A 15,795-nucleotide genomic window follows, 5' to 3' on the forward strand; every position below is an offset into this window, starting at 1 on the left:
TGTTCATGGGCAACCCAATCTCTCTGACCCTCAGTTTCCCCATCTTTAAAATAGGGATAAAAGCACATGCCTCACAGGGTTGTTGTGAGGATTAAGTGAAGTGGTGCATGAAAATTATTTTGCTTTTTAGTGACTGGGATTGTCATCCAGAGGCGGCAACATCTGGCTTAAACCTTAAAGGAAGAGAGGAATTCTGGGAGTCAGAGCTGAGGAAGGGGATGCATTCCAGGCCAGGAAGATGACCTGTGTGAATGCCTGAAGACAGGCCAGGGAACAATGACTTCAGAGAATAAGAAGGAGGCCAATCTAGATAAAAGACAGAGTGTGTGAGGAGGAGAAATGTGCAGGAAGGCTGCAGAGGGAGACTGGGGCCAGATTCTAAAGGACTTACTTTCATGGAACAGCAGCAGAGTCTGAACTCTGTAGGAGGAAGAACTTGGTTCAGATCTCAAACCAGCCACCTTAGGGTCTTGGGCTAGTCACTAAAACCTCCCCGGGCCTGAGTTTCCTCATCCTCAAAATGAGATAAGGCCTTTGAGATCCCTTCCAGCTGGAGCTCTCTGATCCTATGGCAGTTTGTAATTTACCCTGGAGGTAATAGAGAGCCATTGAAAGTTTTTGAGCAGGGGATATGTGATGAAGAGGGTAGCAGAATGGAAGAGAGAGATGCAGGACTTTAAATAAATCAACCAAGTATTTTAAAAATACTTCTATGAAATAATTTACCTTTCATATCTATGGATAAAGGAAGAATTTATGAGCAAACAAGAGATAGAGAGTATCACAGGATGTAAAATGGATAATTTTGATTACATTAAATTAAAAAGATTTCACACAAACAAAAGCAACGCAGCCGAAATCAAAAGGAAAGCAGGAAACTGGGAGGAAATTGTTACACTAATTTCTCTATAAAGGCCTTACTTCTCAAATATATAGAGAATTGAGTCAAATTTGTAAGAATACAAGTCATTCCCCAGTTGATAAATGGTTAAAGGATATAAACAGGTAGTTTTCAGAAGAAATCAAAGCTATTAATAATTATGTAAAAATGCTCTAAATCACTACTGATTAGACAAATACAAATTAAAGCAACTCTGAAGTACCACCTTATACCCATCAGATTAGCTAATATCACAGAAAAGGAAAATGACAAATGTTGGAGAGGATGTGGGAAAATTGGCATACTAATGCACTGTTGGTGGAGTTATAAACTGATCCAACCATTCTGAAGAGAAATTTGGAACTATGCCCAAAGGGCTATAAAACTGTGTATCCCCTTTGATCCAGAAATGCCACTACTCGGTCTATATCCCAAAGAGATTTTTTTAAGGGAAAAGGACCTATATATACAAAAATATTTATTTTTTTGTGGTGGCAAAGAGTTGGAAATTGAGGAGATGCCCATCAATTGGGGGATGGCTGAACAAGTTGTGGTATACGATTGTGATGGAATACTATTATGCTATAAGAAATGATGATCAAGATGCTCCAAAACAATTCCAAAGGACTCATGGTGAAAAATGCTATCCACCTCCAGAGACAGAACTGATACAGTGTGAAAGCAGATCAAAGCACCCTTTTTTTTTACTTTGTTTATTTTTCTTGGGGCTTTTTTTGGTCTGTGTTTTCTTTTACAACATGACTAATATAGAAACATTTTTGCATGATGCTACATGTATAATTTATATCAAATTGCTTGCCTTCTCAAAGAGGGGGAAGGGAAGGGAGAAAGGGAAAGAACTTGAAATCCAAAATTTTTAGATGAATGTTACAAATTTTTACATGCAATTGGAAAAACAATTTAAGTATTAGAAAACATATATACTCGTAATTCTACTATGCTATAAAAAAATGATAAGCAGGATGGTTTCCAAAAAACCTGGGAAGATTTATATGAACTGACACAGAGTGAATTGAGCAGAACCAGGAGAACATTGTATACAATAATAGCAACGTTGTCTGATGAGCAGCTGTGAATGACTTAGCTATTCTCAGCAATGCAATGATGCACGACAATCCCAAAGTACCCATAATGAAAAATGCTATTCAACCCCAGAGAAAGAACTAATGAAATCTGAGTACAGATTAAAACATACTTTTTCTTTTTTTACTTTTTCTTGGGTCTTTTTGTGTGTTTCCTTTTATAACATGGCTAATAAGGAAATATGTTTTGCATGACTTCTCTCGTATTTTGTTGTTGTACAGCTATTCAGTCATGTCCAACTCTTCACGACCCTGTGGACTATAGCACAGTCTATGTGCTATTCTGTCCATGAGATGTTCTTGACAAATTTTGCTAGAGTGGTGTGCCATTTCCTTTTCCAGTGGATTAAGGCAAATAGAGGTTAAGTGACTGGTCCAGGGTGACACAGCTAGTAATTGTCTAAGATCAGATTTGAATTCAGCCCTCCTGACTCCAGGCCCAGTGCTCTATCCACACAAATATATAAATTCATATTGCTCACCTTCCCTGTGGGTGGGACAAAGGCAGGAGGGAGGGAGGCAATTTGGAATTCAAAATTTTAAAAAATGAATGTAATATATATATATATGTAAATATATATATATATATTTACACATGAAATAAATTTTTAAAAAGAAGAAAAAAATAAAAAATACTTCTGGATTTCCTTTTTTATACAATAGAAAGTGATAAATTAGAGAATGAGGGCATAAGGCAGTTGTCCAAGAAGCTACAGAAAATAGATGGATTAGGACAGAACAGGAACGGCAAATGGAATGTTCTTCATTTCAAATTTCTGGCTAAAGTCAACATGAACTGTCCCAGCTGGGGAGACAGAGTCTGTACCTCCCCAAGAGAGGGCCATGGAGGGCTTGGGAGCAGGGAGAGTGATAAGATTCTGCAACCTCTTTTCTCTGAAGGTAGCATAGTGACATAGGGTCAGTCACAGGCATCAGAGATGGAAGAGACCCTTGAGATCATCTGGTCCACGGGTGGGCAACTGTGGCCTCCAGGCCATACATGGCCCTCTAGGTCCTTGAGTGCAGCCTTATGGCTGAATTCAAACAGATTCTGTCAAAGGGCCACATTTGAGGATCTAGAGGACCACATGTGGCCTCATTTCAATTCAGTCAAAGAGCTGAACTTGAGGACCTAGAGGGTCATGTGTGGCCTCGAGGCCACAGGTTCTGCACCTCTGATCTGGTCCAATCTCGTTAATTTTTTAAATTTCTCTGAAGTAGCCAGTTTTGAAATTTGAAGATAAATAATCCCTATGATTTTAAAAAAAAATCTGAACCTAACAGATCCCAAATAAAATGAGTTATTTCTCTCTGCACAGTAAAGTAGAGATAGAAGGTTGCCCATGGAACCCCAAATCTCTTTCCTATACAGCTTGCTTTTCCTTTTAAGAACATAGTAAGTTTACCAAGTCTCTTTCAAAATTGTCCTGCTTCCTTCTTGGCCTTCCTTCTGTTCTCTTCTGCGCATTTCAAAAATACTTCAATGGCCCTCTTTTAAATTTTGGGGGGCCATCCTATTGCTACCCCCCAATTAGATTGTGAGCTCCTTGAGGGCAGGGACTGTCTTTTGCCTCTTTTTGTATCCCCAGTGCTTAGCGTGATGCCTGGCACATAGTACATACTTAATAAATATTTATTATTTTTTGGTGATTGCTAGCCCTCCCACTTTTTTCCACCCACCATCCAAAAGAACTTCTCATAATAAACATAGTCAAGAAAAACAAATTCCCACCATGTCAGAAAATGGACATCTTGTTTGGCCTCATGAATCCATAACCTCCCTATTAGGGAGGCCAAGCCCCTTATTTCAGAGGAGAAAACAGAAACTTGGGGAGGAGATATTTCACTGACTCACCGAGCTGTGACTCAGAAATCATCTGATTTAACCCATATTTAACAAGGATCCCTTCTACAATACAAGGGGTTATGGAGGTTTTAAGGAAAAACTTCCAGTGATGGGGAGCTCACTACCTCTCAAGGCTGCCCATTCCATTTACGAACAGCTTTCCCCGTCAGGAAGTATTTCTTGACCTCAAACCTAAATCTGCCTCTTTGCCCCTTTCTTCCACTGCTCCTGCTTCTATGTGCTGGGGACAAAGCCAATGCTTCTTCCAGGCGTTCCAATACTTCAACAGACTAGAACAGGGATGGGGAACCAGCAGCCTCAGGCCTCGAGATGAATCTTCCAGACTCCATGCTCAGTACTCTATCCTCTATGGCGCCACCTAGCTGCCATATAATTTATAGAAGCCTTTATGTACATTATCTTGGCTAAACTGTAAGGTCCATGAGGGCAGGAACTGTTTGCCTTTTCTATTTGTAGCCCTAGTATCTAGTACAAGCTGGTGAATTCTTGTCGATAGATTGCCTGCAATGCGGCCATTCTTGGCAGAGTGTAGCAGGCCTGTCACCTCCTTAGTGATAATTCTAAGACAGCTTGAGGCAGCCCAAGATCGCATCAGCTTCGGAGCCCGCCGGGTCACCCTGAGGATTCATGCTGCCACCAAAACTCCCAAGTCTTTTTCATACAAATATCGCCAACTAGCAATAGCTCCCCCATCTTTTACTTGCAAAGTTGATTTTTGAACCCAAGGTAAGACTTTGTATTTACCCCTATTAAAAGTTTCAATTCAGTTCAACAAACATTTATTAAGTGCCTACTGTGTACCAGGTAGTGTACTAAGTGCTAGGGATATAAAAAGAGGCAAAAGACAGCCTGCCCTCAAGGAGCTTATACTCTAATGGGAGAAGCAGGGAACAACATGAAATTATATATATATATATATATATAGAGAGAGAGAGAGAGAGAGAGAGAGCAAACTATTTATAGAATAACTATTAAATTTTAAATTAAATAAAATATTAAATAAAAAATTAATAGAGGGAAGGCACTGGAATTAGGAGGGTTTTGGGAAGGCTTCCTGCTAGAAGGTGGGATTTTAGTTGGAACTTAGAGGAAGCCAGAGGCAGCTAGGTGGTGCCATAGTGCATAGAGTGCCTAATCTGGAGTCAGGAAGATTCATCTTTCTGAGTTCAAATCCAGTCTAAGACACTGTGTGACCCTGGGCAAGTCACTTCACCCTGTCTTGTCCCTAAGAACAGCATGAGACACTTGGTCAAATGTTTTATTAGAATCAAGGAAAACTACTGCTCCAGCACCCCGCTAGCCTATCAGTTTTGCATAAGGTTAGTAGGACACAATCTGCTTCTTTGATGATCTTTTTATTTTGATGGCTCCTGCTTTCCTTTTCTAAATGTTCATTGGTCAGTCATCTTTTCAGTCCTGTTAGCCTCTCGTGACCCATCTGAGGTTTTCTTGATTTGTCATTTCCTTCTCCAGCTCATTTTACAGGTAAAGAAACTAACCCTAGTCCTAACCGTAGTGTCTGCCTAAAAACCCTTAGGGTTAGGGTTTTTAGGCAAACAGGACTAAGTGACTTGCCCAGGGTCACACAGCTAGTAAGTGTCTAAAGCCACATTTGAACTCAAGTATTCCTGAGTCCAGGCCCAGCCCTCTATTCACAGCACAACATGTTTATTGGGCATCTCTTTAGGAACATGTCCTTGGATTTTGCCGGGAACTGAAGTCAAGCTAGCCAGCCTGCAGTTTGCATATTCCATCCTCTTCCTCACTTCTTTTTTTTTTGAGTTTTGGGAGAACATTGGCTCTGTTCCCGTGCTGTGGTCCCCATCTGGATCTCCACACTCTCTCAAAGGTCCCTGACGTTGGCTCCCCAATTGGAGGATGCAGTTTCTGGGTCTACTTGGTTAATTTATCCAGATAGGCTAAGTGTTTTCTGATAATGCCCTTACTTATTTATCTTAGATATCAACTTCCTATTAACCATGTTTGTTCTGTGCTTTTCAGTCCAGTTCAGTTCAGTCTTGGCAGAAAAAAAACCAGAAACAAACAAAGACCTAGATAGCTCATTCTCCTATCGGTGCCCAGCAATTATCCCATCCACTCAAAGAACAGTCCTATGCCTTCATTAACCTTCCTCTGTTCCTCAATATTAGCTGAAACCAAAATGAAACAAACAAATCTCAACTCCCCATCTTACTATTATCCTTGGCTTTCTTTAGCAGGAGCAGTGAACAGAGGGCTGGCTTTGGAGCCAGGAAGATCTGAGTTCAAATACAGCCCCAGACCCCTGCTAGCTGAGTGCCTCTGACCAGGTCATTTCATCTCAGTCTGCCTCAGCTTCCTCAACTGGAGAAAATAAGGACAAAAAATGTATGTAAAACACTTTGAAACCTTCAGTGTTAGCCATTAGCATTACCGCTTTTGCAGCTAGGTGGAGCTGAAGCGCATAAAGCACTGGGCTTGGAATCAGGAAGCTTCATTTTTCTTAGTTCAAATCCAGCCTCAGACACAAACTGTGTGACCCTAGGCAAGTCACTTCACCCTGTTTGCCTCAGTTTTCTCATCTGTAAAATGAACTGGAGAAGGAGATGGCAAACCACTCCAGCATCTTCTCCACGCAAACCCCAAAATAGGGTCAAAAAGACACAGTGAAACAACTTAACAACCATGACATTATTAGCACTTTGTCTTAAATGAGGAAGTAACACCCAAGGTCATGCAGAGACTGCATTTTAGGATTGTTCAGTGACTGCTATTTGGACTAGACGATGGAGGGAACCAGCAATAGAGAAACCTAGACCTGGAAGGTGCCTCGGGGTCATGGAGTCTAGCAGGTTCATTTTACAAAAGGGACACCCATAGAGGAGGCTGACTTGCAAAGGCCACAAGAGTGGCTGATCCGGCTTCATATAATCCAGTTTCTCTGCCTCCACCTCCAGGTCAATCCTGCCTGGACCCTGGACCCTACTCTCCTGACTGGGGACTTCCTGCCCAGGAGACCACTCAGAACAATGCCTGGCACAAAATGGGTGGGTATAACTGCTCAGGCTGGAAGGCTAACTGCCTCTCTCTTTCCCAATCCTATGGCTGAGATGCCAGCCCTGTGTGTCACCCACCTCAACACCATCACAAGGCCCTTCCCAAGGTCAGGAGCACAGGGCTCCTAAAGGCAGAGCTGAGTCTGAAATTCAAATCTTCCAACGTCAAAGCCAGTGTCTTTCCCATTCCCTCTACCCCCGGCAGGGTCTCCCAGTGCATCCTGGGCCATCTCCAATCATCCTGATGAATATCAGGTCCCTGGACCCAGGTGGCTCTGGAGGAGAAAGTGAGGCTGGTGACCTTGCACAGCCCTCCCTCACTCCAATAAAAGTCAACTGCAAGCCATGTCGTCATTTCCCTGATGTCATGGTCCTCTTCGAGAATGAAGGACAAATACAACAACAGCCACCCCCACCACCCCCCTTTTATCCAAGGTCTCTCCTACAGGCCATTACTTTTGCCTTGAGCTGGGCCACTCCTTCCTAGGTCAACTATCAGGCTTAGAGATCCGGGATCCTCCCAAACCTCCAGGCAAAAAGAGACACTCAATCTCCTTCCCGCACTGTCCCAGGGCTGGTCACCAGTCACCTGCTCACCTGTTCTCCCGATCCTCTGGGGACAGATGGGATCCAAGTAATCCGGCAGCCAAGGACTTCTCTCCTGCCTCCCTCTGCTTCAAGGGTCCCAGCCTCCCTTCTGCAGCCTCTCTTACCCCCTCCCAGGGCTGCAGAGGGAGGTCAAAGTCCTCTAGTGACTGCAGTGGCCCAACCAGCCAGTCAGAAGCAGGGCAGGGGTTCTGGACAAGGTGGAGCTGAGCCCTTTGGCCTGACTTTGGAATGGAACTGGAATTGGGCCCAGCCTTGGGAGATCTCCCTCCTCTCTCTCTCTCTCTCTCTCTCTCTCTCTCTCATCCATCCCCTGAGAGATGAAGTGAATTGACCTCTTACTTCATGGGGGCAGCTGGCTGTGACTGACCCATCTGACCCATCTCCTGGCTGGCTGGTTTGATTAGGCGATGGGGTGGGGTGGGGGGGGACAGGGGAAGAAAAGAGGAGAGAGAGGGGAGACTGGAGACTGACTCGAGCTCTTCTTCCCAGAGCTGGAGAGGGGAGTAGTGGAGCTCTGCTCTCAGGGCCAACATGGGCCTGGGCCCCAGGAGTCCAGAAAGCCAGGCCACAGGCTACCCAGGACCTTTGGCCAGGGGCTGCTCCCTAGGAAGAGCCCGAGAGATGCAACGCCACTCTGGGACAATGGGGGAGCCTGGATCTTGTGTGCCCAGGGAGGCGCCTGGCTGTGCTGAGGAAGATGTGTGGGCCTCCACTGCCGTCTCCCAGAGACACTTGCCATGGAGCTGCCCCTGAGCCTGCTCTCTAGTCGGTTTGGGGCCCAACCTTACTTTGCCCCAGGTCTGATTTCTAAACCCTAAGTTCTGAGGCCTCAGGGCAGAGGCGGATCTCCTGCTCTGTCTGGGGACTTGAGCCCAGAGGTAATTCTGGGTTATTATAATCAATTATTCCCATTTGTTTTTTTAAAAAAAACAAGCTTCCCACCCTCCCCTCACAACCAAATGAGGTCAAAATGTCTGCCAGTTGGAAAGACTCTCCACAGTCATTCCCTCCAGACCTCTCAATTTATTTTATTTTGTTTAAAAATGAGTTTTATTGATACTTTTGCTCTTTAGCTCTCCTTCATTTCAGGATATATATCCATCTACCATCACCACTGCCATCCATCTTCCCTTGTCACAGAGAAAAATAGCTAAGCGAAACCAACTGACAGTGATGATCTGGCAATGTATACAACATTATGTGCTTGTAGCCCTCCACGTTCCTGCTAAAAGGTGGGAAGTATGCTTCCTAAGATCATAATGTAACAAAAAAATTCATTGCTGGGTCCAGTAGAGCTGAGGTACTTTCCCTCTTCTTCTCCAGGGGCGCCTAATTCTGGATCCATGCTCAAAGCCCAGGTTCAGTCCTAGGAGAGAGCCTGACATCTAAAGAGAGAGGTCAGGTTCTTTTTCTTAACTTTAAGACTCTTTACACTCCCATGAGCCTTGGAAAAATCACTTTAAGCTTAGTTTTGATTCATGTCTAGGGTCTGCCCGAAAGGGTGAGAGTACTAGATGTACAATATAGATCAGATATAGGTCAGCTATTTATTTCCTCCATGTTAAACCATAAAAGACTCACAAGTGTACATTAATAAACTATAAATTATTTATAGCAGCAACTTATAACTACTCTTATTGTCTCCTGGGAGGTTGATATTAGAAGCATTTTATAAGTCTGCTAAACAAGCATTTCACATTATATTTGGGTCCTATAGTATCTCCCTGGAGGTCCATGCCTCCTGGGGGGTTGAACTCATCCTTCCCTCTCTTCCATTAGCATTATAATGAATGTAGGGGATACCTCCCATAGTGCAGACAGTCCCAATTGTAGTACTCAGGAACTTCTTACCTCTCAAAGTTACAAAGTTTGTTTCCTTAGCTAGAAAGCTCCGTCTCAAGATCTTGTTCAGTCCCCCATACTCAGGCAAAGAAACACAAAGCCTACTTGCTTTTTTATTATTTCCACTCAGGCTTTCTAGACTAGGGATGGGGAACCTGGGGCCTTGAGGCCACATGTGGTCCTCTAGGTCCTCAAGTGTAGCCCTTTGATTTGTTCTGTGACATTTAGATTCATCAAAGGGCCACACTTGAGGACCTAGAGGGTCACACGTGGCCTCAAGGCCCCAGGTTCCCCACCCCTGTTTCCCAGTAGCCAAGTAGAGCAACCCTTCAAACACCTGAAGGCAGTTTTCTGGTCCCATGTGAATCTTCTCAGTCAACAAGTCAGCCAAGTAGCATTTACTAAGCACCTACTGTATACCTGGTATCTTTAATAACATTATCTCATTTGGTCCTTACAACCTGGAAGGCAAGTGCTATTATCATCCCCATAAAATTTCTCTCTTATATTAACAACTAATTAGTGAATCAGGACCAAGGCCTTTCCCCTTTTCTACCTTTTCATTCAGAAATCAACCAGTGTGGGAAATCTTTCTCAAAGACTATTCCTGCTTGTTGTGTTTACTCAAACAGGTCTGGGAAAATGTGGATTCTCCCATTTGTCAGAATGGTGACATGGAAATTGACAATTCTCTTTGACCAAGACTTGGGTGATCCAAGTCATGTACCCCAGGACCCTCGTTAGAATATAGCCCGGCCCCTCATTGTAATATTCAGTCTCTCATTAATTCTTAACCAATCAGAGTTGATTGCCATCCTCAGGAACACCTGCTCTTCCAAGGGCATATAAACTGTGAACCCACTGCCATGAGGGATCTTTCACATTCAAGAGTACCACTGATCTCTTTTTATTAATAAACATGCTAGCCTTATTAATAAAGTGATTAAATTACCTGGAAACTATGTCTCTAGAACTGTTTAAATGCCACACAGATGAGGAACTGGGGCAAACAGGGTGAAGTGACTTGCCCAGGGTCACACAGCTAGTAAGCACCTCAGACCAGATTTGAACTCAGGAAGATGAGACTTCCTGACTCCAGGCCACCTTTATCACCCAGGATCGCGGTTTGGAACTGGAAAGAACCTCGGAAGCTTCTATTCCAAACAAGAGAGGAAACTGAGGTCCAGGAAAATGAAATAGCTTGATTAAGGTTATACAGTTAGTAACTATCAGAGGTGAGATTGGAATTCAGGTCACCTGGCACCAGAACCAATGCTCTTTTTCCTACCCCATGACAGTTTTCCTATGAGCCCTCGGAGGTTGGATGGAGTCACACCAGAAGACACCTCCCTCTCCTTCAGGGAGACATCGATAAGACATTAACTAATTAAATTTTTAAATGAAGGAGGAGACTACATGCCCTCCAAGGTGTCTTCCAACTCTGACATTCTATGTTTTACAGTCCTTCCCAGCCCTGACATCCCCTGTTCTAAGGCCCCTCCCAGCCCTGACATCCCCTGTTCTAAGGCTCCTCCCAGCTCTGACATTCCCTGTTCTGAGACCCTTCCCAGCCCAGACATTCCCTGTTCTGAAGCCTCTCCCAGCTCTGACATTCCATGTTTTAAGGTGTCACAATGCTGAAATCCCTTCTAGCTAATCCCAGATTAGTCCCCTTCCCACTCCAGAGATCTGTTCTCCTTTCTCTAGGCCAGAATCGGGAAGAATATTCTCACTTGGCCGAGTTGGGAAGAGGAGACACACTCAAAGGCAAGCCAAACAGCAGCCCAAGTGAAAGGAAGGAGGGAGGGAGGGAGGGAGAGAGAGACAGACAGACAGAGAGACAGAGAGACAGAGAGACAGAGAGACAGAGAGAGAAAGAGAGAATGCACACTAGCACTGACATTGACTCCACACCAGAGGGCCCAGGCTTCCTGGCCATTGCAATGCCCATCAGATTCCTCCCTGGAGAAATTCCTTGGCAGGGACTCTCACCCTGATCTCCTGCCAGAAACAGGCATACTGCTGAGCTCCAAACAGCTGATGCTTTGTCCTCACAGAAACCTGCTCCCTGCACATCTGTGTCCCTGTCCTGATGAATTTCTGCCTAGGAGCCCACTCTTAGCAGCAGCTGGAGAGAGAAGCATGGGAGGCTTGTTAGGGAGGCAAAGGGGTCTCACTGTGGCTGGCCCCTATGGTAGGGCCTAGACTAAATGCCAGAACAAGTAGAGATAGCTGACATGATAATAATAGCCATATTGTTAATTGCTTTTCAGTTGTTTTCAACTATTTGTGACCCCTTTTGGGGCTTTTCTTGGCAGAGATACTGGAGTGGTTTGCCATTTCCTTCTCCAGCTCATTTTACAGGTGAGGAAACTGAGGCAAACAGGGTGAAGTGACTTGCCCAGGGTCACATAACTAGGAAGTGTCTGAGGCCAGATTTGAATTCAGGAAGATGAGTATTCCTGACTTCAGGACCCAGTGGATAGAAAACTGGACATGGAATTAGAAAGACCTGAGTTCAAGTTTGACCTCAGACACTTGCCTTGTGACCCTGGGCAAGTCACTTCACTTCTGCCTCAGTTTCCTTTTCTGTAATATAGGTATAAAAATAACACCTATCCCCCAGGGTTGTTATGAGGATCAATATAGCATAGTAAATGCTTTAAAGTGGCAACTTTTGTTATTATTATTCAATGAGATGATTATAAGGTGCTTAGCACAGTGCCTGGCACACAGTAAATGCTAGGTAAATGAATGGTAGCTATTATTATTAAATGAAATAATAATCATACTTAGCATAATGCCAGGCACACAGTAGGGGTTCTATAAATGTGGGATTTTATTATTATTCATGAGATAATAATTATATAAAGGGCTTAGCAGAGAATTCTGGCACATAGTAGGCACCGTATGAGCATGAGCTGTTGCTATCATCATTGTTAGCGAATGAAGGACAGATGGAAGATGTTGGAGGTGTTGCTATGATCACACCAGAGTATTGGAGGGGCAGGAAGACTTGGGTCTGCCTAACCTCCTCCCCCCTTACCAGCTGTGGTCCTTCGTCTCTCCCCATTTGTAATGGGGAAAGTGGTATCTAATTCACAGTTATTTTTATGAGCTAATCGATGCCAAGCATTTCAGAAATCTCCAGAGCTAATATAATTTCAATTATGTTATTTCTTTTAATCAGTTAAATTTTTATGGTCTGAATACCATGTTCAAGGACTGGCCCAGGCACTGGAGATTCCAAGATCAAACCAAACTGCTTCACGACCTTAGTCATCAAACATTATTAAGCACCTACTATATGCCAGGCACTGTGCTAAGTAGTGGGACTACAAATAGGAATAAAAAGAAAGACAGCGCCTCCCCTCAAGGAGCTTCCATTCCTTTTTTTCTCTGCTACAACAAAAGGATTTTATTTTAAAAAAATTTTTGACAGACGTGGGTGCATGGAAAAGCTCTTTAGTTAGCTGTATGTGGGAATGAAAGATAATAGATAACATTAGTGTAACAGACCTCTAAACATTAACAATGCATTGGCAAACAAAGTGGACAACCCAAAATGGAGCTTAAAGCCCTGGCATTTATTCAAGGAGCTTCCATTCTAATGGGAGCAGACAAGGGGAAGATGGCCATGTGGGGGCATGGTGGAGAAGACAGGAGAATCAGGAAGTCAGAAAGCAGAGGCAGAGGAATGAAGGTGTGAACATGGCTGGCCTGGGCCCAAGGTCCTCCCTAAAATGGAAGGTCTCCAGGGACTGACCAATCAGAGGAAGAGGCCAAGGAATCAGTCATCTTGAGATGGCTGCTGGAGAAGGGACAGAGGAGGGACAGGACACTACTTCTATGGCTGTGGGCTGCCATCCACATAGGTATTGTCTCCAGTGGGAATCATGGAACCCATGGAAGCCCAATACGTGCCCAAACGGGAAACTCCTCTGGCATTTCTGATAAGTGGTCATCCTCCCACCTCTGCCTAAGGAACTCCATTCATGGGGAACTCACTACCTCCTAAGGTACCCCAAAACACAAGCCATTCACATCTTCTAATCCTGTTCACCTCTTGGCTAGGTCCTCCCTTAAATCTGCCACTGGGGCTGCTCCCAACATGGCGGGGGGGGGGGGGTGGTGCTTTCCTCTAACTCTCCTGGAATTACATGAAGGCCAGGACTGCACAGGGACTAGCCCTCTGATGGCCCTCCCTCTCAGTACATGACCTGTGGCCTCCTCTTCACTCATATGCTCCTTAATGACGTCACCCTTTTGTGTGCTGTGGCCATTGGCACATGCTGCAGCTCTTTATATGCACTATGGGTTCTCATTGGCCTTTGAGGTGATGGTTAATTTTGTTTCCAGCTGTCACTGGATCTGGTCCTGCCCACTCTGGGAAACTTTCTTTCAGGGCTTCTTAGATTGTTCTTATACAGGGAGATTGTCTACCCAACCCTCAGTACAATGTGTGTGTGTGTGTGTGTGTGTGTCTGTCTGTCTCTCTGTGGAGGACCCTGGGTTGGATTCCTGCAGACAAGCACCATCTCTGCAACCTTAGAGCCCCAGAGTTGACTGTTGAATTGGTTTGATCAATAGAATTGATGGTCTCATCCAGGTGGATTCTCCTTCCACTGGTGCACATTGTAAACCCATAGACACCTTCCCTTCCTGTTCAGTTGTTGTCCATGACCTTTCTGGGACTGGGGCTGGGCCAGGAGCAGCTTTGAGATCCTGGGAAGGGCCTAAGAACATTCATGTCAGGGCTGGGAGGGACCTTAAAACAGGGAATGTCAGAGCTGGGAGGGGCCTTTGAGCAGGGGATGTCAGGGCTGGGAGAGGCCTCAGAACAGGGGATGTCAGGGCTGGGAGGGGCCTCAGAACAGGGGATGTCAGGGCTGGGAGGGGCCTCAGAACAGGGGATGTCAGGGCTGGGAGGGGCCTCAGAACAGGGGATGTCAGGGCTGGGAGGGGCCTCAGAACAGGGGATGTCAGGGCTGGGAGGGGCCTCAGAACAGGAGATGTCAGGGCTGGGAGGGGCCTCAGAACAGGGGATGTCAGGGCTGGGAGAGACCTTAGCATGTAGATGGCAGTGCTGGAAAAGATTCCTAGTTCACAAATTTAGAGCTAGAGTCAGACCAAGAATCATCCTGTAGAATTCATCTTTTTTGTTGTTGTTCAGTCATGTCCAACTCTTCATGATCCCATTTGGGATTTTCTTGGCAAAGCAAGCAGAATGGTTTGCTATTTCCTTTTCCAGCTCATGTGAAAGATGAGGAAACTGAAGCAAGCAGGGTGAAGTGACTTGTCCAGGGTCACACAGGTAGGAAGTGTCTGAGGTTGGATTTGAACTCAGGAAGAGGAATCTTCTTGGCTGCAGCCTGGGGGAGGAGGGTGTATGGGGGGGGGGGGGCTCTATCCACTGAGCCACCTAGCTGCCCAGTGAAGCTCAAATCCCTTATTTATGCGTACAGGCCCAGAGAGGTCTAAGTGACTTGCCCAAAGTGACCTGAGAACAATGAAAGTCAAAAAGGACCTCAGAGATCTTCTGTTCCAGTTATTCCCCCCACCCCCACACTATACTCTCAGCACCCATTGCAGGGCCGGGCACATAGAAGGTGCTTAATAAATACTTATTGATTGATTGCCCGGACCTAGAGAAGAAAATTGATGGGCTGACGTCACATGACAGCCCCCAAGGCTAAAATGATCATTTCCGCTAACTTTACGGACCTTCTTGTAGCTTGGGGTAACGTCAGCCCCGCCCCGCCCCCCCAGCGGAGGACTTTCCTATGACACAGTGAGCTCCTTGAAAGCAGAGACCATATTTTTGTCTTTGTTGTATCTTCTGTCCTCAGCACACAGTAGGAGCTTATTACATGTTTGGTGGGGGGGGGGGTCAGTCAATAAGCATTTATTAAGCGCCTACTATGTGCTAGGCGATGTGCCAAAGAAACGTGGGCATCTCCTTTAAGATAAGCTCATCCTCCCAAGCGGTTGGCCCACCGGTCCTCTCTAGGCAGCACCCGGGAGCTCTCCTACATGGAGGGAGGGAGGGAACCAGGAGGGAGGAGGAAGGGCGTGGGGCGTGGGCGGGGGAGTTGGTGTCTGTCTGTCGGTCTGTCTGTTTGGGTGCGCGTCTGGGTCACGGAGAGCTCGCCCAGCTGGGGGCCTCGACGCGAGGATGCGCAGATTTAGGTGAGGAGGCGGCCAGGCAGGCAGAGCCCCGGCCCGGGCCTGGCTGCGGAGCAAGAGCAGCTGCAGCTGCGCCCGCGGGGCCGCTCTGCGGCCGGTCGCACCGCCCCCTTCCCGGGGCCCTCCCGCCGGCCCTGGGCACTCGCGGTGCTAGGCCGCCTGCCCGCCCCCGGGCCGGAGGAAGAGGAAGAGCGAGAGCGGCGGCGGCAGCCGGAGGAAGGAGGAGAGAGGAGGAGCAGGAGGAAAGGACGAGCCAGCGCCTGCAGCCCCCGC

General features: G+C 45.8%; 1 protein-coding gene across 1 annotated transcript in view; it reads right to left on the reverse strand.

Annotated features, from left to right (window-relative positions):
- DAO (D-amino acid oxidase) overlaps positions 1 to 7,618 on the reverse strand; it is a 33,796-nt gene extending 26,178 nt beyond the window's left edge. Inside the window, exon 1 of the mRNA XM_036741018.1 lies at positions 7,483 to 7,618. The gene's annotated coding sequence lies outside the window, so the exon portion shown is untranslated. The remainder of the gene's footprint in view (positions 1 to 7,482) is intronic.
- Positions 7,619 to 15,795: the final 8,177 nt, after the last annotated feature.

The sequence above is a fragment of the Trichosurus vulpecula genome, chromosome 1, assembly GCF_011100635.1.
Source record: "Trichosurus vulpecula isolate mTriVul1 chromosome 1, mTriVul1.pri, whole genome shotgun sequence".
Classification (NCBI taxonomy): Eukaryota; Metazoa; Chordata; class Mammalia; order Diprotodontia; family Phalangeridae; genus Trichosurus; species Trichosurus vulpecula.